General features: G+C 45.0%; 2 long non-coding RNA genes across 2 annotated transcripts; one reads left to right on the plus strand and one right to left on the minus strand.

Annotated features, from left to right (window-relative positions):
- Positions 1-3,341: 3,341 nt before the first annotated feature.
- Positions 3,342-5,791, plus strand: LOC135451369 (uncharacterized). The gene is made up of 3 exons (XR_010441289.1): positions 3,342-3,397; positions 4,666-4,766; positions 5,678-5,791. It is a non-coding gene; the product is annotated as an uncharacterized LOC135451369 (long non-coding RNA).
- A 12,179-nt stretch (positions 5,792-17,970) lies between these two features.
- Positions 17,971-23,948, minus strand: LOC135450980 (uncharacterized). Its single transcript, XR_010441188.1, has 4 exons — positions 23,777-23,948; positions 18,807-20,702; positions 18,532-18,655; positions 17,971-18,367 (listed from the first exon to the last, which is right to left on the minus strand). It is a non-coding gene; the product is annotated as an uncharacterized LOC135450980 (long non-coding RNA).
- Between the last annotated feature and the right edge of the window lie 2,139 nt (positions 23,949-26,087).

A 26,087-nucleotide genomic window follows, 5' to 3' on the forward strand; every position in this document is an offset into this window, starting at 1 on the left:
GTCCTTACCTCGCCCACCAGCCTTTAATCATTCTTTTTCTCTACTGTCACACTGAGAAAGGGGGAATGATAAAGCATCTTGGTGGGCACCAGATATCCAGCCAAGGTCAGCCCAACTCATGCAGATTACTAAAAACTGGAAAACAGAGACATAAGGAAAAAGTAGAGATTTTATTCAAGACCTTTTTAACTTCACAAAAATTGATGAGAACATCTTTTCAAAATGTTATTCACCTGAATGAAGAGAGCTTAGAGTTCTTACTCTGGCAGAGCTCGATCAACTTCCCTTTATTTGTGTGGTGTATCTTGTTATTTCTGGCACCCTCCTACAGCCATTAAGTCAAATATGATGTTACAGGTGGGTTGTGCAACCGTGGTGCTACCTGGCGTTATTTCTGCATATATATCATGACATGACTTCAACAAATCCAGCACAGATACCCTACTCACAAATTTTTTTTCCTCTGGCATTCTGCCTTACTGATGCAGGTTTCATTTGTGGCCTTTTATGAGTTCTACTTTTCTCTCATGTCTCCCACATCACCAGTGAATCTGTAAAGTTTTGAAATAATTCTTTCTTAGGTGTATTAACTCGACATTTTCCAAGATAAATTTTGTTGTGTTGCTCTTTCCTGGCTCCCAATATTGCTATGTCCCTCTGCATTCTGTTACCTTTTCCTTAGTTTTGCTTTGCATGTGAGTGATCAAGGACCACAATGTTCACTTAGCAGAGTTAACAGGTGCAGGTGGCATCTTCATCAAGGTCTGTGCCTTCCCAAAATCTCCTCTGAATTTAGGCCTAGATTAATACTGTTGGGTCTTTATACTGTATCTTTAAACCATCTAACTCAATCTAGTTCTTTATCAGCTATTTTGCTTTTTCTTGTGGTATGTATTTGATATATGAAATTTTCATGTGTTCAAGAAAACATATATTCTGCTTTTCAGTTACAAAATCAATTAATTTGCTAGTGAAAAACAAGTTCTTACAGGTGAACCACTTGTCCTTGTACCAAACTCTTAAATCAACACTATTGTCTGATCAAGGCTAAGTAAAACTGACATAAATTTTCACTGTTTCTGGTACTGGAACGCTTTTTATTCAGTAGGGAAATTTTTACTAAGGAAAAATCAGTACGACATTTTTCTGAGAGTTCATCCAACAACTCTGAACAGTCTGTCTTTTGCAAATGAAAAGGCACCAGAAGATAGGAGCTTGCCTAACTGGGTGGTTACTGTACAGTGTGTAGGCAAACACTTTCTGTGCCAGTAAAGGCTGGGATTTTGTGGCTGTGCTCTGAGAAGAAACTCCAGTGAGATAACAGATGAGATGGCAGCAGGTGTAGGAGTTCCCATGAATAAAACAGAAGCAGCAGCAACAGAGGAAGGAGCTGAGCAGCTGGGCTTAGGTACTCCATGTTGTCATTCTCTCACTACAAGATTGATTCCATGGATGTCTCACTGAAATTATTTTAGCTGGCTAGTTGGATTTTCCTCTAGTTTTGTCTGATAAGTGATTTTCCTTCCTAGAGATGTGTTTTGAGTTTATCATGGTAAATTTGGGAAAATGGCAGAGTAAAGTCTTTACCAAAATCAGCAAGTTACTCAAGAGAAAATATAAAGTTATACTCATCTTCCTTTGGAGCTGTTGGAAGTGCTGTGGTACAAATCTGCTGTGTGCACTGTGCATTTTTCTTTTCTTCTGTACTTCCCATTCATTCCCTTTGGTTCTTGGATGCCTTCACAGAAGACTATAAAGGACATTTTTTAGATTAATTCTCTTTATCATCTAAACATGTTATATAAAAACAACTTCTCTGCAGGAGAGCCTGGTTGGTAACATGGTAGAGTTTTCCATTTATGTTATGTGCATAGTAAAGTCTTGTCAGCAAATTGGGTGCTAATAGAAGCACACGAGAATCCTCTGTGTGGCTGAATTTCTAACAAAGGCAAACCCAACCAGTGGGCTACACTTAACTGGTTTAGTAACTGAAAACCAAATTTACTGTTTTGCTACAAACACAGATGCTAGTGCTTCATCATGAGTCCCTTTTACCCAGGGGTGAGAGAGAGGGGGATTCTTGTGAGTAGCAGCAGATGGCACTTCTGCCTGTTTTAAAGCAGTCTCATTAAGAGATGCCACTGAGAAAAACGGCACGGACTTCATTATTTTTTTGATAATGTGCAAATTTGGAGAGCATTATCAGCAGATCTAGTCATGCTGTGAGAAAAAAATAAGTATTATTCGTGGTTATTTTCAAAATAAGGTGTCTCCTTTGCTCAATTCTCATGCCATGAAAAAGCTACAAAAGAAAGACAAGCAACTCTGGACTTCTTTATGGAATTATATAAAGTTACATTGCAAATTTCATGCATAATTTTTCTTAATGGCAAAGAGGCCTGTAAAAGTTTGAAAATATAAACTGTTATTAAATATCATATTTTTCTCCTCTGAGGAAAAAAAAGGACATAATTTTAATTTCAAATTAAATGAAGACTTTTCAATCCAAATTTCAGCTCAGAACAGTATTATATTTGTTTTTATTGTTTTTATCAGCCACCTGCCACGTACTCAGCCCATAAAAACATGGAAAGAGTAGTCCAGGGATTGTGCTGAGGCTGTAAGAATTTGTTGTTCCGGTTTCCTGTCTTGCATAAGTAGCTAAGCAAAGAACTGAGAGCTTGCTAATACCTGACTAAAAGCTCCTTATTTCCTCATGTAGCAGCAAATGGCTGCCCCGACTAGAGCAGGTCAGGTAGGTAATGTATATCTGCATGTACTTCAGACATGGAGAGCCGCACAGGCAGCTGTCAGGGATATAAAGAAGCATTTTATGTTCCATTAGTCCCCTGGATTTTATTCTCACTTTCTCCAAGAGAAACAGGCTTTGATACCATACCTGCACTGAGTTATAGCCCATTACATTGAGAAACCTGAGAAATAAATTTGCAGGCATTCACGCATCCCTCAAACCACTCAGCTCTGAAGTGCTTCACTCAGCATCACCTTCCCTGCAGAAAGCACTAATTGACAAGTCTGCTGGAGTCCAGGAGAGATCTGAGGTGCACACAGAGAGGAAAAGGGAGAGTTGAGGCTCTTTGGTGTCACTGTCAAGGGGATGGACCAGGCTTTGCTCTGTGGGGCCCAGCAATGGCACAACAAGGGGAACAGGCAGGAACTGATGTGTGGGGGGATAGAACATAGAATGTAATCTTATCCCCTTAAGAGTTGCAGCTGAGCCAATTACTAAGGATTAGGAGCAGGCTGCAGCTGTAGCCAATAAGAAGTCTTATAAAAGAGTGGATTGGTTGATTGAGGGGAACTGGAGTCAGTTGGGTACTGTGAGAACAAGGAAGAGTCAGTGCCTAGAGGAGCTGCTACAAGAAACATCAAGGAGGTATGAAACTCCAGCAATATGGAACCCTTGCACTATAATGATAACATTTATGCCCAGGAAGTTTCACCTGGGCATGAGGAAGAACTTTCCAGTACTGTGAGAGAGCACTGAAAGAGACCAGGTAGGGGGTGAAGTCTTCCTCACTGGAGATTTTCCAGAACCATCTCCATAATCCTGTGCTGTGTGCTCTGGGATGGCCCTGCTGGAGAAGAAAGGTGGGATCAGATGAGCACCGTGGGCCTTTCCGGCTTTGTTTGTTGTGTGATTGTACAGACAGTGAGACCTTCCAGCCTTGTGCTTGAAACTCCCTCTCTCGAGCTGCTGTTTCAGCCCGCAGCAGCAGAGCACCTGCACATGACTCAGAGCTGGCAGCTGGGAAACCCAGAGCAAATATTTTAACTTACTGCTGGACCACCTTTTCTTTGAGCTGAGCCTGATGTGTCCATTTTTTTTGACCCTTCAAGTGAGGAAGATTTTTTTTAACAGTAGTAAGAAAAGTAGTTAGCTCTGTAGCAGCAGGAATTTGTGGTAGTATCACAGAAGCCTAGAACCACAGAATAGTCTGAATTGGAAGGGAGCCAAAAGCATCATTCAGTTGAACCCCTGGCCCTGCCCAGACACCCCAACAATCCCTGTGCATCCCTGGGAGCACTGTCAGAACCCTCCTGGAGCTCTGGCAGCCTTGGGGCTGTGCCCATTCCCTGGGGAGCCTGGGCAGTGCCAGCACCCTCTGGGGAAGAACCTTTTCTTGATATCAGCCCAAACCCTGCCCTGACACAGCTCCAGATGTTCCCTTTGATCCTGTCTAGTGGTCACAGCAGAGAGGAGATCAGTGTTTCCCCTCCTCTTCCTCTCATGAGGATTATTTATTATTATTGAAGATAATGGATTATTGAATTATTGGATTATTGAAGAACTCAGTGAGGTCTGACCTCAATCTCTTCTCCAGGCAGAAGAGATCAAGTGCCCTCAGCCCTCCCTAGAAGTCTCCCCCTCCAGCCCCTTCCCAATCCTCTTAGCTAAGGTGATGAATGCAATTTTATAAACACATTTTTTATAAATTTTTTCTGAAAATTAAATGAGTGTTCTTTTGCGTTAGGGTCGAACAGGCTCATCCCTCTTGAATGATCTGTTGTTTCCACAGATTTGTAGCTTCCTTATACTTCATACTTTTTTAGTCTGTAAAAGCTGGCATTGTTTGTGGATGTGCCTATTATGTGGCAACCCAAATTTTTGGTCAATATTAATTTTTATTTTGTTTTCTTTAGCAGATACGAGTTCAGAAAATGAAGGGAGCTCCTCTAAGTCCACATCTTTAGCCACCTGAATGGCTTCTTTCAATGCCTTCAGTCCCATGAGAATATTCCAAGTACTTTGTTTTTTAAGCTTTCATTTCCTCCCACTTGTCTTCCACTTACAAAGAAAACTATTTTTCTCCACTGAAAATGTCAGCATTTATTGCTTTGTTGGGCCAGCCCTGAAGAAAACAAAATTGACCCAAGGTGTCAAATCTGTTTTCTTCCTTTTCCTGCTCTCCCACCCTTTCCCATAAATTAAAGCAAGGCTGAATAAAAATCCTGCTGTGAGTCCTAGAACAGATAGATCTCTGTCAACATTTTATTATGCCTTCTCATCCAAGGTTTGAGAAGTTTTAAAAGTTTGCAAAAAATTTCTGTTTTGATCAATTTTACCAATTAACTTATAGTGTCATCCTAATTATTACACCTTATGTGGGTAGACCCTTCACCTGGGAAGGGATGGAGAAAAATGAATGGAAGAAAACAATAATGAAAGGAGCACTTGTGAAGGTTCAAGTTATAAAGTGCCAATGGATGTACCTGATCAATTTTCCCAGTTTTGGGTTAAGACGAAGTGAATGCAATTTCTATTTGCCTGCACTGATCAAATAGCTGAAAAGTAAAGATATCAGAGCCTTGATTCTGATTTCCTTCTACAACCTCATCCTATGTCAATATATTTGTCATAACAACATCCAAGTACCAAGGATATGACCACCACAGATACTGATTGTATAAGTAACTGGATAAAAATGGAATATATAGGATTTATTTCCTGTTATTAAGAAGGTATGTGCATTTTTTTCAATGAATATCAGATTTTTATCATCATCTCTGTTGTAGTACCAAGAACACTACAACATCTTTTGTTATAATTGCTCTCTAACTACAGAGCTGTCATAGAGATGAGGAAATCAGTGAAAGCCAAGTGATTAATTTCACTTGTAAGACTGTGGGAAAGAACCTGTTTCAATTTTACCAGGTGCTGCTTCTCCTGAAAAATCTTCGGCCATGTGAGTTTTTCACATGTGTAACACCACCCAAAAAGCAACCAGCTCCTTATAGCATTCCACTGATGCTTTGATGTGCATCTTCTGCACCCCTTGGCCTGCTGAGGTCTGAAAAGGCCACTCACAGAGAGGTGAGAATGTTTTTTACAGTGCATGCTGGGAAGCACAAGGGTTGTGTCATTCCTGAGACAGTTCAGCTCTTCACTTCTGGACTGTTTAATTTTATTAGTTCAGGGTCCCAGTTCATCAGCAAAGTGATTTGTGTGCAGTCTGCCCAGTTCAGGTGTCAGCTCCCAGGCAGGTATTGAGCAGGGATTCCCAGCAGAGCCCTGTAAAACTGCCCAGAGCGCTCCCTCTCCATAATAACTTCTTTTCAGAGCACCTTGGAAGGCCTCCTCTCTGGTCAGCAAAGGTGTGGGAGTGTTTGGACTGGCAGTTCTCCCTGGGACAATGACCTGCTGGCTGCAAAACGTGCTCTGAAAATGGTGTTCAGACCAGGAGGCCCCAGTGGGCTTTGCAGGGCACGATTTCAGCTGGAACTGCTGGAAAACTGGGGCCATCAGGCCTGGGCAGTGATATCAGATGAGTATCAGCCTCAATGAATCATTTTGTCTCATGGAAACTCCTCTCCTAGCTGAGACTGGCCTTACACCCAGGGCTGGTTCCCACAGGAGCAGGTGTGACAGTGTGGGCCATCTATACCCCTCTCCAAGGAAGCTGAGACTCACAAAATTCCCTGACTGAAAGCCTGCAAAAACAAAACAAAGTTCTCAGACCTAGCCTAATCTTAACTTCATGCCATTTTATTTCAACACCCGGAAACCAAAGAAGGCTGTTGAGAAGAGAAACCCACTCAATGTCAATAAATTGAACACCTTTTCTTACTGCCACTAAGAAAAACACTGAAAAATGCTCATATTTTCAACTCCTGTATTTCAAGTTGCTCTATTCTTTATGGCCATCTATCCACAAATTTTGTGAAACAGGGGAAGTTCTATTATGACTTGAAATATGGAACAGATCCATGAGCTTTAGGAAGCAGGAATCCCAGTTTCAAAGAAAGCAGTGTGTTCAAAAATGACCTTCAGAAATTTCTTAAAAGCAGAAGAGAACCCTCCTTCAGAAACAATCCAAGGAAGATTATGATGTGTGAGACAGAGACAGTAAGAGGTGCATTTATTTTGGAAGTGTGGGTTGTCTCCACAGGCTTCCATGGATCCAGGAGGGATCAGCCTTGGAGAAGTCTGGTTTGCTATTTATTGTTCCTCATAAATAATTTTTTGAATGAATTATAGAATCATAGAATCAGATTGGGAAAAATCACAGAATTAGGTTGAGAAAGGCCTCTAAAATCAAATCCAAACCTATGATTTCTCATAAAGAGAATTTTGACCTCTGACCACCAGTCTTCCACTCTGCTGGGGAAGAGGATGTGAGCACATGGCATGGGAAACTGGAATTCAAGCAAGGACTGGAAGATAAGACCCACCTTAAAAGCCAGAGAATTACAAAAGTCAGAAAATCACTTCTGATCTGCTACGTGATGATGAGGAACAGAAAAATTCACAGGTGCATTTTGCCTACAGGAAACTAGTCCTATCTCTACCTCCTAGTGAAGAAAGCACACGTAGAAGCTGTAAGAGATTGATAACCCTTATAGCATATTTCAAGTCCAGTTATAAATTGAGACATGCATCATTCTGTAAAAGCTTTTTATTTCTAGGAGGACCTTAAGAATTTTTTAGATTTTCTCAGATTTTCTGAGTACTCATTGTATAGGATTCTGCAAACCTATATACCACCCTGACTACCCAATACAGATGGACCTTGAAAAGACTCCTATAACCCTAGGTCAGCAGAACAGCATTCACGGGCATTTTGAAGGTCTCAAAAGACTTTTGGAGTTGAGATTTAGCCTGGTATAGCAAGGCCAGTGTGTTTGGAAGAGTTCCTGCTGGCTGTCACATACCATAGTGCTGCTCTCAGCTCAAAGATGCAACCATTCAAATACATTTTGGGTGCTTGGACTTGTAAAAAAATTGACAATATTCATAATAATGATCACATAAAGTAACACGAAAAAAGAAAATTACTTCCTGTAAAAAATGGAAAACTATTCTCTAAAGTTCTTTTTTTTGTTTCCTAAGAAGAAAGTTACTTTTATGTTCTATTTAGTAACAACATTAAACATTCCAGTCATGTTTAGAGCAGAAACCAAAGATGACAAGCCCTACTTACTATGCAAGCAGCAGAATCTCCAAGGAAAGAACTTTCTCATATTAAATGCAATATTTGGTTCCAGTTCCAGGGAGTTGAAATTTTATTACTGCATTCCTTCAAAACAACATGAACCTTGTAACAATTATTAATGATTACAATCAAGGTCAAGATAGGTGACATTTCCCATGACCTGGCCTGAAATCTTAGGATTTTCTTCCATATCCCTGGATTTCGCATTTGTCAGACCAGGCTTCAAGTTTTCATGGCTAAGGTGTTTCTTGGGGGCATGATGTGAGTTTGGTATTTTGTTTACTTAATATTTTTACTCTGTGCTGTCCTTGGGAAAGTACAATATCTTAAAGTGTGGGAAATACACACCCATCACATGTTGTGGGCTACCAAACAGATATGTAACAAAAATTCTATTAGTCTTATTACCTCAAAGCCAATCTCTTGATCAGGTCTCAAAACATTATTAATTAGCAGTATCAGCTTGGCCATCTAATTGTACCAAAGGAGCTTCTGATGAGAAGCCTGTACTTTTAAAAAAAAATTGTAAATGCACACTTGAAGGATATTTTAAGTTTCAGGAATGTCTGTTTAATTTCAAGAGACCTGGGTGTCTTTTACACCTCACTCTTTCCAGTCTGTCTGTCCTTTAGGAGCCCCTCACCATTACCTGAAAAAGGAACCTGCTAGAAATGAAAATAAAGGACAAAAATAATCACTAGTGGTTTTTGCAAATTATTGATTGCAGCTGCAGAAAATTCTCTTTATACTCAACACCTGTATCTGCAAGGTTATTCTTCTTGTTCTGCTGGACAGTGCTGTGATTTGGATTCTTTCTAGTGGGGAACTTCTTAGTGTGTTAGGTAAAGGGTTCTTGTTTGAAGTCCTAAAAAAGGCACTTCCTAATCACCACACTCACCCGTTTTCTGTAAGACTAACACCTAAAACCTTGCTTTTGCATTTAGTTCTAATTCTAGATACAAGAAGAAAGGATTATTATTCCTTACACACTGCAAAATAAATTTTAGGGGAAAAAAAGCAGGGGGAGATATGCAAGTTGAAGAACAGTCTCAAGGTGTGTGTACACCCAAGAGATAGGATGTCTAATAATTGGCCATTTACTCTTAAATTATAAAAAATAAGTAAGAGTTACACTGTAAAACCCCCAAATGTAGCAAACAAATTACATTAGTTGTTGATTTCACTATTTTATAAAGACTTCACACATCCTAATTCTCTGTAGATTAATTATGCAACTGCACATTGCTGTTGATGGATTTTAGGATAATGACATCATAAAATTCGTCTCATTCAAGCTTCAATTTTAGTAAATACAGACTTCTCTTAGTACTTGAGAATAACATGAAATTCAAATCTGAGCTCAAGCTAAGCACCATTATGAGTCAACCCCATTAAAAAAAATGCAACACAGAAGAGAAAGAGAAATATCAGAGGAATTAAAAAGTTTTTGATGATTTTTTTTACACACTTCATACAAAGCAGATATGAATATAAGAGCTCTTGATTCCCTTGCTTCTTCAGTGACGCTTTCCTGATCAGGTGGCAAGATTAGAAGGGAATACCATGGAAGTGCTACCTGATGATAGGATATTATTGCATTGAAGAGAACACATTTACCAAGCTTATAGAAGTTTAGTTCATTATGTTTTGAGTTAATGGAGTTTCCCGAGGTAACCAAAGAGAAAATAATGGGATTTCTGGGTGCGGAGTGTTTCATAAAGTACAAGAGGCTAAATCTAAAATATATTCATTAATTACTCCCCAATTTAGTGCTCCACTAAGAGAGTCTCCAAACCACGAGGCGCTGGTTCACTCCCACGCCCCTCCAACCACAGCAGCCTTCATCTTCTGTAAATTACAGTAGCATTGGGGTGTCCTGCCTCTTCCATCCAGCAAAGAAAGCTGCACTAGTTCCAAGAGCTCAGGTTTGGCGCATGAAACAACCACAGCCACGGCTCCTCCACAGCTTATTTTGGTGAATTTTTGTATACATATACGTATATATTTATGTATTTGCAAGACTTGTTACATGGGAGTGGAAGAAAAGGCTGAACAAAAGCTTTATTTGAAGGGATCAGGAAGGCACCTTAATAAATGGTTGCATTGTGGTTTCGTACGTCGCGGTTGTGCTGGGTCGTTGTAGCTTCCCCGTTATAATGGTTCCGCCCCTGCTACCTCCTCCTCCTCCTTGTCAATCCCACTGCCTCCACTCCTTATCCCCCGGAAAGTGCTGTGTCATTCTCTCGACCCCTCCCCGGTGTCCTGTCCGTCACTCGCCAACCCATCCCCTCCCGCCAGAAAATTCTACCTGGGGCATCGAGTGATAGGTTCAGGCGGCGGGGCCGCTCCCCCGAATTACCCTCATTGGTTCCGCTGAATGTCCGTACCCTGCTGCTCCCGCCTTCCTGTAGCCCAGTTGGTGCATGGGCGAGCCCCTTCCCTGGTTCCTCTCAGTCTGGAGTCTTCTGTCGGCTGGACCCCCTGGGTTACGGATTTCTTTGCTACCTTCCCTCAATAAGCCTGCGCTTTCTCCTTTGTAGCAGTGTCGTGCCCGTGCAAGGCGAGAGCCTTAGCCACCCTCCCGAGGAACGGGAGAGTGTCCCCTGCCCTCGCTGTGCCGGAGCGAGCGGGGTGACTTCAGGGGGACGCTTGGAGGGGCACAGCGACAGTAAACAGGATTTAAAAGGAACTTGCTTAAGGATTTCTTGCACCGTTGTAAACACTACTTGCACACTAACGGGAAGGACGTGGCTCTCATTAGTCCCAGCAAAACAGAAAATAAAGAAAGAAAAAGTATATAACATAAAGCAGAGAGTGATTTTAACCAGTGACACCAAGTATGCACTCAGTCAGTACAATTCTAATGTGAGTGAAAATGTTGTAAGTGGCTGCTGTTGACACTAAATTTCCCTGTTGCTGCTGGGTTCTCTCTCCAGGCCTGATGATGCAAAGACTTTTCAAGTGCAAAACACTTCAAAATACTTCTATAGAGCTACATTATAATCTCTGAAGATGCCTAAAAAGGTGTACGCCAAATCCCTTTTTTTCCGCAGTTAATTTTTTGTTTATTTAACATGTTTCAATTAAGACTCTGAAAGGTAACAGTTTCTCTACACTGAGCAGCTTCCCATTTATCCCTATCCAGAGAGCACACCTGGAATATATCACTCACTGCTGCCTTTTCTGCTGCTGTGCAGGGCACTTAGATAACAAAGCCACAGTGGGAGAACCAGTAAGATAAAAATTTGAGTGCAACTCTAAACTGAACCTGGAAAAGAGGCCATTGCTGGGAAGCATGAAAACCCTCAAAGAACAAAAATCAAAAAGGAGCTCAATGCTACACACAGGGAATGTATTTTTTCCATAATTTTCTTAACATTTTTTAAAGCTGTGTAGTACTCTACAATGGAAGAGGTGTTATGGTACAGTTTCAGATGAGGTATGTTGAAAGAGCCAGGGCTGATGCAGTTTGCAGCCTTGGAGTTTGCCTTCAAAGCTCTGTGCCAGCCTCAGGCTCCATGGCTGAGGGAAAAGCAAGAGTATTCCCTGTCTACGTGACCCCGTTTAGGTGCAGCCCTCCAGGATCTGCAGCAGGCACTGGGAATGTGCTCAGTCTTTACCAAACCCAGGCAGAGATTCCAGTGGCCAGATAGCAGCTCTGTCTATCAGCCTGTAAACAAAATTCACTGATAAAATTGGCCTTTTCTTCTTTTCCAGAAATATCCCCTCTGGATTTTTTTCTTTTTCCTAACAACTGTCACAATGCTGATGAAAAATAATCTCTTTGTCTTTTTGAACCTGGTGTCTCTTACAACAGCAATCTTTTATAAAACCAAAGAAAGAAGAAGAGCTGTGCTTTAAGGGGATGGCTTGGAAGATTTTTAGGGTTTCTTTTTAAGAAAACCCAATAATTCAAGATGAAATAAACAACAAAAAACTTTTGCACTTAATAGCTGAAACAGTTGCCTTATAAATAGGTTTGGAAGCAGCCTGAATTATTTCAGGGCACTTCAGTGGACTGTACCCAACTGCAAGTTTAATATCCAAAATAATTCTGCTGATACTGGATTTTTAGATTCCCTTACTTAGTTTGTAAAACAATGACATCAGCTGTAGACTTACTGGGATTTCTGGGTGTTGAAAGGTAGTTTATCTACATTTTTCAAATACATTGAAGCAGAGCATACTTCAATGGGTACAGCACAAGGCATGATTAACCAAGTTCTGATTGCTAATGCTGGAAATGTGATTTCTTTTCTTCACAACATTTGAAAACTCTGATTCACCTCTACCTGGTTTCATTTTGCATAAAACCCACTTTTCAAAACAACAAAAGAGCAAGCAAAAGCAAAGCAAATGTAGAACTGTGAGACCTGCTTGTCATATTCATAATTCTTTTTTTTTGTTTTACCTACCCTTTCTGTGACTCTCATTCCATAAGCAACCATCAAAAACCCTCATTTAATGCTTCTTTAACACAGTGAAACCCAGGAACATGCAGATATCCCTAGAGAGCAACTCAATGACCACTGAAATGGACTGGGGGAGGGTGGAAAGGAGAGTTACTGTTATTTTTATTTGAATTCCATTCCTGGCTAGCAAAGAGAATCTAATGACTTCATACCAGGCATCCTCCCAATGGAGATGAATCCCCACTTTGGAGCACTGCCCATAATGGGGCGTAATTGTGGCCCATCACATCCAAATTATTTTTCCAATATCAGAACACTCTGGATGCTTCACAAAAAGGGAGAAAAAACTGACCAATCACAAAAATGCCTCAGGACATGACCAAAAAATAGTGAATGGTAGATAAATATACATTATGCACCTGCCCAAATTTTCAGAGCAAAATCCACTCTCTGTAATGTTTTCCTGACTTGAAAAATGGTCTCTTCAGCGCAATATTGAAAAAGATAGACAATAATGTTAAATGTGGTTTTTTTCCCCTTATTATGGCTGTAATAAGTCTCCATGTGCAGCATTATTCTCCATCAATGTGTATTCTATGTCCACAAAGATAGACTTCATTAAGGGTTTGTCAGCCTATTCTCCTAAATGTTATCTCACTGTTATCCCACAGGGAGAACACTGGGACAGACAGCGATAAGGGTGTGACCAGAAGCTACATCAGAAGAAAATTCTGGTAATATAAAACAGTAGTAAATACAGTGTTGTTGGATGCTTCAAATTGAGTGATGACAAATATGTAAATATTTTACCATGACCATTGAGTTTGGTGAATAACTGGTGAAAATAATACCTGTATGTAAAACAAAAAATTCACAGGAATCCAGAGAGCCATATTTTCACTGAAATTACAGTGACTTGGGGAGATCTGATGATATCAGCCACAGCCAAAGACACTTTTTCCAAGCAAGGGGCTAGGTCTACTTTAGTACCTTAACAGAATAAGTGGTCTCATTTGGTTTCAAAAATCAGCAATTTCAAAAGGGACATTAATAAATAGTAATGAACACTGAGAGCAGGAGAACCACCTACTACAGAATCATTAAGGTAGAAAAAGATGTCCAAGATGATTGTGTCTATCCTCTGACCAGACAGAACACATCAACTAAACCAGAGCACTGAGTGCCACATCCAGTGGTTTCTTACCTTCCAGGGAAGTGGCTCCACCACATCCCTGGGCAGCCCCTTCTGATGCCCGACCACACTTTCAGTGAAGAAAATCTCCCTCTTACCCTACCTGAACCTCCTCTGGTACAGCTTAAGGGTATTTTGTAGACAAAGACTGCAATCACAGACTTTGAATAGATGGAACAGAGCATGAAAACCAGTGACAGAATTCTGAATTTGACAGGTAACTTATCTAGTGTTTTACAGGTGGACTTGCTTGGCCAACCTATTTTTTTCTATACAATGTTCTAAATTCTCATTGCCCAGTGTTGAACAATTTTTACAGTTGCACAATTTTTAACAGTATTTTGCCATCATAATTCTTTGGACAGGTAAAGAGTAGGACATAAAACAGAGTAACTTTGTTTTCCTGCTGTTTCATTACCCTTGAACAATGGGGGGAAATTGCCCAGAAACATACATTTCAATAATAGGTGTGGTCACTGAGAGGAAAAATGGAAGCACAGAAGCATTTCCAGTTCTGTATATCTGCCTTAGAGATGCAGATGGAACCATGTCCTCCCGCTGATAAAAGTATTTTCTCCATGGTCAGGGCATTTCAGGACAGCTGCTGGAACATCTGATGAGCTGTTTAGAAGGAAATTCAGAGGCACCTTGCATTCCTGTGATGGCCCTGAGCACTTACCCTGATCTAGGAGCCTTTATTTTGCAGGAATTTGTCCATACGTGATAAAAGGAAAAATTCTAATCTTATCCCATGGTGGGAGGCTCAGAAAATATCCAGGATAAAACCTCAAATAATGATGGATATTTTGTTCATTGAATTCTCTGAAATAATGGACACGAGAGATGAGACATAGCCTTGGAAAGCATCAGTCTGAGAAATCAAATTTGTAACTCATGTTTCCAGCTAGAAAGATCAAAACCCTTGTTATAGGGGGGAGATAAAAAATAATTTAAAAATTAAAATTAAACTCCCTTTATAGGAGATACTTCTGTAACTATGCTTGGTCAAGGGGAAATAATTCTGAATATTTTTGAACACCCCCTTGGAGAATTCAGCCACCAAGATATTTTCTTCTTTTCCTGCCCAAACCACTGTTTTTGTTTTGGTGCCACTGAAGTGAGAAAGAAGTGGGGTGTGTAGACCCATTCAGTATCTAAACCTTGTACAGCTGGCCAGGAAATGCAAGAGTCTGAAATGAAACAAATTAATTTTATTCCCTCTGCTTCTCTTTGCATTTCAAAACTAATATTTTTAATGGGTGCCAACTAGAAATAGTTACGTTGTCAAAAATTTGACGAAAAGGCAAAGGTTTGATCAAAATTCCAGTTCAGTTCTGAAAGAATATTAAAACTTCCATAAACCAGAACAGAATGCACTTTATAAGGCTCATGCAGTTCAGCATGATTTTAATTGTCTTTTCAGCCAGATTTATAAATAAAGAAGGGAAGACAGGCCCAGAGCATGCAGATTTTCTAGATGCAAACCAGAACCTACTTCGGTTTCTGTGCTGTGAGGTCAGCCCCCAACAGTGCTCATAAAGATTAATTCATTAATTAATTAAGATAGCTGAATCTTTTAAAGAGGGGAAACATGTAAAAGATTTTCAAAGGCTTAAAAGTAAGAAAAATTCCTAAGCCTGAAAGAGTTAATTGGATTTCTCAGTCCACCAGTGCAAAAAAAGTCTTCTTGTGGAGGAGATCAGAGGTGGGGTGCTCCTGCCCTTGGGTATCACTGAGTGACTCCACCTCAGGAAGCTTTATCTGGGCTGCTTTGGGCGATCCCACTTCTGACTCCTGCTTCCCCTGCAGCCTCCCATCCTTTCCCTGCTGTTTTATGTGGAACTCAGCAGCTGTGGCACTTTCTGTGTTTAACTCTCCCTGCAGGGACCAGCAGAGAGTGAAGTAAACACTGTGCTCTTGTTTGCAGTGTGTAGGAAACCCAGGGAAAGGCTCCAGTAGTGACATCCTTCAGGGAGGCCGCTCCGTGCCAAGCTGGGAGCACAAAGACACTCCAGCAAATATGGCTTTGGTAGGGCCTGAAATTTTGAGAGAGGCTCTAGTTAGTAGAGATCTGCTAAGCAGCATTTCTCCAGCTCTACCCCTGCAATTACAGTGTTTGCAGTTTGCCAACTGATTTTAAGGTGAAAAAAATGGCCTGAAGGAGGGCTCTGGCAGCTGAATGCAAACTGGGCAGGCCCTAGCCTATACCTAAGTACCCAGAGGTAGGAGAGACAGGAGGCTGAAGGTGGTGTTCAGTTTTCTCCTCCAACCTCACATTTTGTACCACTTTGATTTTGAGTGGTACGCAGTTTTATCACCTGGTCACAGCCCACTGCTCCACAGGAAGGTTTCAACCAACCTCCAAATGATATTGAAAGATGTTTGCTTTTAACCAGTACGGCCACTCCTCACTTAGCTTTGTGACACGGCATGAACACAAACTAACATTATAAACCTAAGCATCAGTACAGAGAGGTCACAGGTGTGTGGTTTTCTTTTTGGCTTTTTTTTGGATCATACACTCTTACAAGTGGCCTCTAGGATGAAGATGTAGTTTGCATAGGAAAACTCTGGGTGTGTTATGGAATGCACTTAAACTTGTGAACACGCATTTTTCATCGTATACTGCCAGTAGATTAAATACTTTTTGCTGTTTGTGTTATACCACTGAAATCCTGAGAAACTAAAGCAATTTCTGAAGCCAATGCAATTTTCTGAAGCAATAACATCATTGTTTTCATGATGCACACACAAATCATTCCCCTACATACTCCATGTTTCAAACTGAAATTTAACATATGCAAATGTTTGGTGCTGTGCTACTTTTGAATTATGCTTCTGTGTCCGCTGTTCAAAGACAGTTTTATTTATATCTCCTGTGCTATCTCAGACTACACACATGATGAGAAAAAATATCTCCCAGGTTTTGAGTTTTCCAAAGAGAACTTTATTCTTGAGAAAATTAATAGGCAGTTTTTACTAAATCCTACTGAGATCTAATTGTACACTACTGTTCTCTACTAATTCATTTGCCCAGTCAGACCTGCAAGACAACCGTGAATCAAAACAAGTCGGTGGCCTGGGAATTCAACTCTCAGTCCAAGCTCAGTGGGAAAAACACCTGAACCTATTCCAAGTTAAATCCTCCTGGCACACCAAATGTTACGAAACCATGTTGCTTTTCCACTGTGTTCTACTCTGAGTGTGTAGTGAAAATTTAACATGCATTGACAAATGTGAAAAACAACACTACATTTTTAAATAATGCAGCCCTGATGCTATGTGCAACAAACTGAATATAACATGCCAAAGATGACAAAAACACAGGTATTTAGATTTAGCACTTTCAATTTAGGAACAAAGATAGGCATTGTAAGAAACCGGGCTTACCTTATCTCTGACTTAAATGATCCAGGATTGGAAAGTTATCAGAGCACTTGTGTGTCAAAAAAGAAAAAGCGTTCACAAAGTGCTGTACCCTTAAAAGAGGGTACCCAAAACCAAAATAAATTTATCTGAAAAGGGAGAGAGCGAAAGAGAAGGGAAAGAGTTCTTTTGTTTAGAGCAGAGTGCACTTGTGCCTGCCTTTAAAGAGCTTAACTTTGACCCAACCATAAACCCAACATTTGCTTTTCCAATGACTCGAGTCCCAATCTTATATTCTATTTGGCAGTCACGGCGCCTCGCCACCAAGAGGAGGAGAGCTCAGCACAGTCTCATTGTCTAACCATAAGAACGAAGACCTTCACCTCTCAGACTTTGACCTGTTGCAAAAAAAACTACTGAATTTTGTACAGAGCATTTGTAAGGACAAAATTAAACACACAAGCAGGAGGAGGACCGTCTTCTGCAAAAATGAAATAGGAAATTGATCCCATAATTTAGTAGAAATCAATGAGACAAAAAACTACACACTGAAACTACTCACATTTAATAACGTGAAAGAACAAAGCCTGCTGTGCAGATGCAGGCTGAAAGAAATAAAGGGTAAGTAATTTTCCGCTCGCAATAAGTTTTTTCCATAAACTTCCTCACTGGGCATTTCCAAACTGAACTTTAGTGCTTAAAAATATATCTTTAGAAACTGGGAAATCCTTAACATGTCCTGGCACCAACGATACATCTTCTCTCTCGATCATTAACATATCCCGCCAAACCTGAAAATGGTGACCGAAAAGAAAACTGTGATCCCTGAATGTTAATGGCACAAACGAAGCTCATGTCGTACAATAATACCGTTTATTGTTCCTAGACTCTTGGATTTTAAGATAAGATCCAAGGACGCCACAAAAGAAACAACTAAAGCCAAAAAGCTAAATTCGTGAAAAAGTTTAAGCAAGGGTTATAGACATTACCAATATTCAACACAGAGTGACTGAGTAAGTTAAAACTTAAGCGCAGGTAACTCAGGCACATGTACCTTGTTATACCATGACTTCTTCTAACAGACGACGAAACTTGAAGAAGGTCCAGACATCTGCTTGAAGGGAACCGCCACCCACCAGCCCCACAGCCACATCCTCATGCCAACACCCACGCACCCCCTCCTTTACAGGGTTGCCCCTCTCTCCGGGCAGCCAAAGGAGCACAAGGGCAAAAGGCCCAACCACAGCAAAGACCAGCCCTGCGCACAGGGAGGTCGCCCAGCGCAAAGACAGCCGCGGCACCCTGAAGGTGCCCTGGCCTGGAAAAGCCCTTTGCCCAGAGGGCCCCTCGTGTCCCTCTTCAGCTCCAAGCTTGCTCTTGCCTCGCCGTTCCACTCTTGAGCTCGACGACGCTGCCGCTCTGGCCTCGTCGTCCCACGGCTTCTGCCAACGCACGACGAAACACTCAGGGCCTGAGAAGCTCCAGACCCTGTGCCTGCAGGGAACCGCCACCCAACAGCCCCACAGGGACATCCCCAACCAGCCACCCACAGATCCTTTTGGCTGCCCAAAGGCCTCACACATCAGCTCCAAGCTGCTGCTCTTACCTTGCGGCTCCACTCCCGGGCTCGAAGCCGCCGATGCTGAAGCTCCCTCTTGCCTCGCCGTTCCACTCTTGAGCCCGAAGAGGCCGCTCCTGCGGCTCGCACTTGCCTCGCTGTCCCACGGCTTCTGCAAAGGTCGACGAGGACACAATGAGGCCTGAGGAGCTCCAGCTGCCAAAGGCAACCGCCACCCAACAGCCCCACAGCCAGATCCTCATGCCAACACCCACGCGGCCCCGCAGCTGCCCAAAAACCTCCAACACTTCAGCTTGACTCACCGTCGCGACGTCCGGCGCAGTCCCACGCCGTGCTGGGAGCCGGGCCCTCTGGGCAAATGAAGCTGGGCACGCAAGGCAGCGGCCAAGAGGCTGCAGGCCTGCTTACAGGGGGCTCAAGCCGCTGCCCGGACTAAAAAGTGCCCGGGACCCCAGAGCACTGGCCACCACCTTACAGGGCGGCTCTGGTCCCCAAGGCCTCTGGAGGCTCCTTCTCTCCAGTTCCGGGGCGCTCCCCGCTAACGGGGCGGGCGCCCCACACAGGCTGCCAGCTGAAGGGAGCACAAAGGCTCCCAGACCCGCAGCCTGCTTACAGGCCGGTCCACACCCAGGGAGCCACGGAGCTCGGCCTTCCCCCAAGGCAACAGGAACCTGACTCTAGAGTCAGGCAGTCGAGCTCACGGCCTAAAGCCGAGGGGCCGCCAGCCCAGCCCCGAGGACAGGGAGGGCACACGCCCGGCCCCATGACTCCTGGCCCCACGCCTCTGAAAGACCGGGGCCAGGGACACCCGCCTGATTACAGGGGGTCCCTCCAACCGCCCGCCGAGGCCAAGGGACGCACAGAACCCCACTTACGGGGCCACCCCCTGCTGCCCGGCACCCCCCAGCAAGCATACGGAGCACAGGCTCCGGCCTGCGCCCCACTCAGGGACAGGCTGGAGCCCGGCCGCAGCGCAGCACGGCAACACAGCCGTCTGCAGAGCCCCGGGAGCCTCCTCTACGAGGCCGCCGCCAGCCATACGGCGCCAGCCCGAAGCAGGGCCAAAGGCGGGAGCGTGCCCTGCGGCACGGCACTTCTGCAAGCTGCCCCCTGGCAAGGGCCCGGGAGCGCTCGTTCCTGTTGCCTGGCTAAAGGAGCCTCCCCAGCCCTGCTTACAGGGACCTGGGTGGGGCTGCTCCTGGGGACAAAGGGTGCCGCCAAAGTCCTGACACGTGCCCCGAGTACAGGGCCCGCACGCTGGCAGCTCACCAGCACCACCGGCAGCATAGGTGCACGCCCTGGCCCTGGCTACAGGCGGGTCATGCTGCCCACGCTGCCGCTAAGCGGCTTTGCGCCGTCCTCAGAAAGCAGGGGCAAGGCCGGATGCTTTCTCCACCCGTGCATTTTGGGCACCCGCCTGTGGCTGCACAGAGCTCCTCTTTCCCTCCTGGGAGGTCTAAGCTACACTACACTGTTCCTAAAGCAAAACCACACATCCTCACTCACAACAGCTGAGGGGAAGACAGGGGAGGGGGAGACGGGGGAGGGGGAGACAGTCCCAGAAGAGGGAGCAAGTTCTGTGCAGCCAGCTTACTCTAGGGAGCCATTGCTAATGCTGAGCGGGAGAGGAAAGCATCAGACCTGCCCGTGCACTGAGAGGAGGCCGCAGGGGCCGCGACGCGCTGAAGGCGCTTCAGGACTGGCACCGGGGACATGGGCTGTGACACGCCCCGAGTACAGGGGGTCACGCTGGCCAGGGGTCAGCAGCAGGCAGAAAGCTGCCGGGGCTGGGGAAAAGCCCTGCCCTGCTTACAGGGTAGCTGGGCTGGGGGCCGGGAGAGCTCCGTTTCCCCCCTGCGGTGCGGAGACAGGGGCTCTCACCCTCCTTTACAGGGTTGCCCCTCTCTCCGGGCAGCCAAAGGAGCACAAGGGCAAAAGGCCCAACCACAGCAAAGACCAGCCCTGCGCACAGGGAGGTCGCCCAGCGCAGAGACAGCCGCGGCACCCTGAAGGTGCCCTGGCCTGGAAAAGCCCTTTGCCCAGAGGGCCCCTCGTGTCCCTCTTCAGCTCCAAGCTTGCTCTTGCCTCGCCGTTCCACTCTTGAGCTCGACGACGCTGCCGCTCTGGCCTCGTCGTCCCACGGCTTCTGCCAACGCACGACGAAACACTCAGGGCCTGAGAAGCTCCAGACCCTGTGCCTGCAGGGAACCGCCACCCAACAGCCCCACAGGTGGACCTTTAAGGAATGGAGCCACAATTCATATCAGTTGGTTTTTCAAGATAGTCATTTTTGAAGTGCCCTGTGTATTGATTCCTCCCTGACTGTAGATACCACTTATGTCCCTGTCATTTATTGCTAGATAACATTTTTCCTGTCTTTTTGGCATTGCTGGTTACATTAGTTTTCATGTATTTGGGGTTTTTTTGTTGCTTTAATATACGCCATGCTCGTTTTACATAAGGCATTTACTACATTAGTTTCAATTGCGTCTTGTTGGCGTAGGAAACATTTCTGATTAGTATACGTTTGAGTATTTTTCATGTTAATAAGTTATATGAGTTTACGTGAATAGATGTGGTCTGCAATCCTTTATTGTGAGGAAGGATATTCGAGTAACTTCACTTATAGCTATTAAATCTTCCAGGCATAAACTTGTGACAAATTCTGATGGTAGGACTGTATTACCCTCACCGAGGTTCCTCTCTGAGGAGTTTACAAAGCAATAGTGTAGTATTTTGAACCTCAGGACTCATCAGGAAATCTTTTCTACAAGATTTTGTCTGCAGCTCCCACTATGCCCAGGACAATACCTTTCTAAGGACTCTGAGGCTTTTGGCTAAAAATGTCACCTCTTTCATTTTTAAATTATCCCAGATTTTCTATCAGAGATGCTGCCTCCTACTGCTGTCTTACAACAGACTCTCCCTCAAATGTGCTCATTTGTCCTCTCTAAATTACCCCAAATTCACCCATCCGGAAAAGCGCTAATTTGTTTTAACTAGGTTACCTCAGGTTTTCTGACTAGAAAGTCACTTACGTGCCCCCAAAAGAGGGGCTCTGATTTTCCCTCCACATCATCCCCTAACCGTGTTCTATGCGTCACCTTAGATTTTATCCCAAAAATGTTGTTTCTCTCCCCCATACAATTCTTCAGATATTCCCTCCAAAATATCTCCTACAGATTAACAGAGATTTTGCTCCTCAAATGTTCTATGCCATAAAAATTCCATTTTTGCTGTCATTTATTCCATTGCAGATTAACTGAGATTTCAAATCAAAAATGTTTCTTCTGGTTCTTTAAATTATCTCTGGTTTTATCACAAAATTTTCTCTGCCCTACCTCCCCAAAATGGCACATACTTTTCCCCAAAACCTATTTTCTTCCCTAGATATCCCCTGTAATTTTCTTGACAAAAAAAAATCTGCTCTATGACCTCCATAGATTACCGCAGCTTTTGTTCCCACACTACTTAATTTTGCACAAGAACGCTCACTCTTTGCCCCACAGGTGACACCAGGAAATTCCAGCATTAGTTCACTTTACAATTCTTGCCGTCTCTATGAGTTACCTCATCGCTAGCCCTGGCAAACCGAAATATTGCGCAAACCGGCCGTTCATTCCTGTTCTGTCTCACCCGAGCGCGCCTCCGGGCCCGCGCCTCCGCGCCCGGCCCCCCGCCGAGAGCGGCGGACCCAGCGGCTTCGAGTTCGCGGCCTCGGGGCTGAGGGGCTCGGGCTGCGAGGCCGCCGCTGCGGACGTACGCACAGGGTTCGAGTTCCCGCGTCTGCGGCTAACGGAATGGGCGGGCAGGGCCACTGCTCATGTGCAGGAATCGAGCCCCGGTGCCGATCGGGAGGCGGTGGCCGCACGACGGAACACGCCCACCCCTCCCGACCCTCAGTGAGGGATGTTACTTACGGCGCAACCCGATCCCCATCAGGGACTCTCCCGTGCCCGCAGAAACACCCCGCAAACCCGCATCTCCCTGCCCTCAGAGATCCTCACACGCCCTCAGTGGCACGCTCGGCATCGGCCACCACCTCAGTTATGTGCAGGCTACACCGCATGCCTCTCTCACGGTGCTCAGCCACACCTGAGACACCTGCCTGCTCCTCAAATCACCTTTGTGTCTCTTCAGCAACATGCAAGGCACACACCACTCCTTCAGTAACCCCCACGCCCTCTCAGCAAAACGAAGGGCATTTGCCATCCCTTCTGTGACCCTCAGGTCCCCTCAGAGAAACACGGGGCACCTGCCTGCCCTCAAACGACTCTCATATTCCCCCTCAGATGGACACAAGCAACATCTGAATCCTAAGCCCTATGTAACAGATGGCTACACCTTATATTGTATCAAGTAATAGTAACAAGTAATGTTAGGCAAAACAAGCACAACAGCAAAGCCAGTGACATAGCAAGCACTATCCAGAGCATAACAGCAAATTGTAATCAATCTTGCAAACTGCAAAATCACCTAAAAACATAATAGACAGAAAATAAACAAGGAGCACCAGACATGTCCTGAAGACAGAGGTAAAAAGTTCAACGGTAGGGAAGACTACAGAAGCCTTCATCAATGACCACCAGTAGACTTTGGATCAATCACACAGAAGAAACTGATGCGGGTGTGAAATCAACAAACTCTCATTGAACCATGACAAAGCTTTACACAAATATGAGTATATCAATGACATCTTGTAACCGGTAATTTACAATTTAGAATAAAATTGACGGCAATACATCATTGAGTGAGGTTTGGCAGAGAGAGTCACCTCACTCCCAGCTCTGAATATACAAACAACTGCTCTGCAGCCATCTGACTACAGAGCTTTGGATTCTTACCCAGCTTCCCCTCAGGAACCCTCACATGCCCGCAGCATCACCTGGAGAGTCACCTCCCCCTCAGTGCTCATTGTGGTCACAATTTCTTTCCAAAGTATTCTGTGAGATTTACAGATTACCTTATATTTTACCCCCCAAAATGGTTCTTCTGACCAGTAAAAATGACCTCAGGTATTAACACAAAATTTTCTCTGCTATCCGCTCCAAATTACCTCAGACTTTTCCCCAAAACCAATTTTCTTCCCAAGAGAAAGGTTTTTCATCCAAAAAAACCGACCACTACAGGATCGCCACAGATTACTGCAGCTTTTCTTCCCACAACCCTCAATCTTAACCCAAAATATTAATTCCGTGCTCTCCAGGTGATGCCAAGGAGTCCCATCCAGCACTCCGCCCACATCAAGTTTTTTTCCTCCCCTCTGACTTACATCGTCTCTTCCTCCCGCAACCCGAAACACCGTGCAGACGCGTGAGGGCCGTCCATTCCTCCTCTGCCTCACGCCAGGGGCTGCCCGAGGGCGCCTCCCGGCCCGGGGGTCTCGCCCCCGCCCGAAGCCTCGCCCAGAGCGGCGGCCACAGCGGCTTCGAGTTCCCGCCCTCAGCGTGAGGGGCTCTGAGGGGCGGGGGCGCCGCTGCCGGCTTCGAGTAACCGCCCTCAGCTCTGAGGGGAGCTGCGGAGCGCGCGCGCACCGCCCCTGGCGGGAACCGCGCCCGGTGGAGCCCCTCAGCAACACAGCCCTCATCCCTCTGCCCTCAGAGACCCTCACAGCCCCTCAGGGGCACGCTCGGCATCGGCCACCACCTCAGTTACGTGCAGGCTACACCGCATGCCTCTCTCACGGTGCTCAGCCACACCTGAGACACCTGCCTGCTCCTCAAATCACCTTTGTGTCTCTTCAGCAACATGCAAGGCACACACCACTCCTTCAGTAACCCCCACGCCCTCTCAGCAAAACGAAGGGCATTTGCCATCCCTTCTGTGACCCTCAGGTCCCCTCAGAGAAACACGGGGCACCTGCCTGCCCTCGAACGACTCTCATATTCCCCCTCAGATGGACACAAGCAACATCTGAATCCTAAGCCCTATGTAACAGATGGCTACACCTTATATTGGATCAAGTAATAGTAACAAGTAATGTTAGGCAAAACAAGCACAACAGCAAAGCCAGTGACATAGCAAGCACTATCCAGAGCATAACAGCAAATTGTAATCAATCTTGCAAACCGCAAAATCACCTAAAAACATAATAGACAGAAAATAAACAAGGAGCACCAGACATGTCCTGAAGACAGAGGTAAAAAGTTCAACGGTAGGGAAGACTACAGAAGCCTTCATCAATGACCACCAGTAGACTTTGGATCAATCACACAGAAGAAACTGATGCGGGTGTGAAATCAACAAACTCTCATTGAACCATGACAAAGCTTTACACAAATATGAGCATGTCAATGACATCTTGTAACCGGTAATTTTAAATTTAGAATGCAATTGAAGGCAATACATCATTGAGTGAGGTTTGGCAGAGAGAGTCACCTCACTCCCAGCTCTGAATATACAAACAACTGCTCTGCAGCCATCTGACTACAGAGCTTTGGATTCTTACCCAGCTTCCCCTCAGGAACACTCATATTCCCTCAGGAACCCTCACATGCGCGCAGCATCACCTGGAGAGTCACCTCCCCCTCAGTGCTCACTGTGGTCATTACCAATTACCTCACGATTTCTTTCCAAAGTATTCTGTGAGATTTGCAGATTACCTTACATTTTACCCCCCAAAATGGTCCGTCTGGCCATTCAAAATGACCTCAGGTGTTATCACAAAATTTTCTCTGCCTATCCGCTCCAAATTACCTCAGACTTTACCCCAAAACCAATTTTCTTCCCAAGAGAAAGGTTTTTCATCCAAAAAAACGACCACTACAGGATCGCCACAGATTACTGCAGCTTTTCTTCCCACAACCCTCAATCTTAACCCAAAATATTAATTCCGTGCTCTCCAGGTGATGCTAGTGAGTCCCACCCAGTACTCCGCCCACACCAAGTTTTTTTCCTCCCCTCTGACTTACATAGTCTCTTCCTCCCACAACCCGCGCAGACACGTGAGTGCCGTCCATTTCTCCTCTGCCTCACGCCAGGGGCTGCCCGAGGGCGCCTCCCGGCCCGGGGATCTCGCCCCCGCCCGAAGCCCCGCCCAGAGCGGCGGCCACAGCGGCTTCGAGTTCCCGCCCTCAGCGTGAGGGGCTCTGAGGGGCGGGGGCGCCGCTGGCGGCTTCGAGTAACCGCCCTCAGCTCTGAGGGGAGCTGCGGAGCGCGCGCGCACCGCCCCTGGCGGGAACCGCGCCCTGTGGAGCCCCTCAGCAACACAGCCCTCATCCCCCTGCCCTCAGAGACCCTCACAGCCCCTCAGGGGCACGCTCGGCATCGGCCACCACCTCAGTTACGTGCAGGCTACACCGCATGCCTCTCTCACGGTGCTCAGCCACACCTGAGACACCTGCCTGCTCCTCAAATCACCTTTGTGTCTCTTCAGCAACATGCAAGGCACACACCACTCCTTCAGTAACCCCCACGCCCTCTCAGCAAAACGAAGGGCATTTGCCATCCCTTCTGTGACCCTCAGGTCCCCTCAGAGAAACACGGGGCACCTGCCTGCCCTCGAACGACTCTCATATTCCCCCTCAGATGGACACAAGCAACATCTGAATCCTAAGCCCTGTGTAACAGATGGCTACACCTTA

Source organism: Zonotrichia leucophrys, chromosome 8 (assembly GCF_028769735.1).
Source record: "Zonotrichia leucophrys gambelii isolate GWCS_2022_RI chromosome 8, RI_Zleu_2.0, whole genome shotgun sequence".
NCBI classification, from domain to species: Eukaryota; Metazoa; Chordata; class Aves; order Passeriformes; family Passerellidae; genus Zonotrichia; species Zonotrichia leucophrys.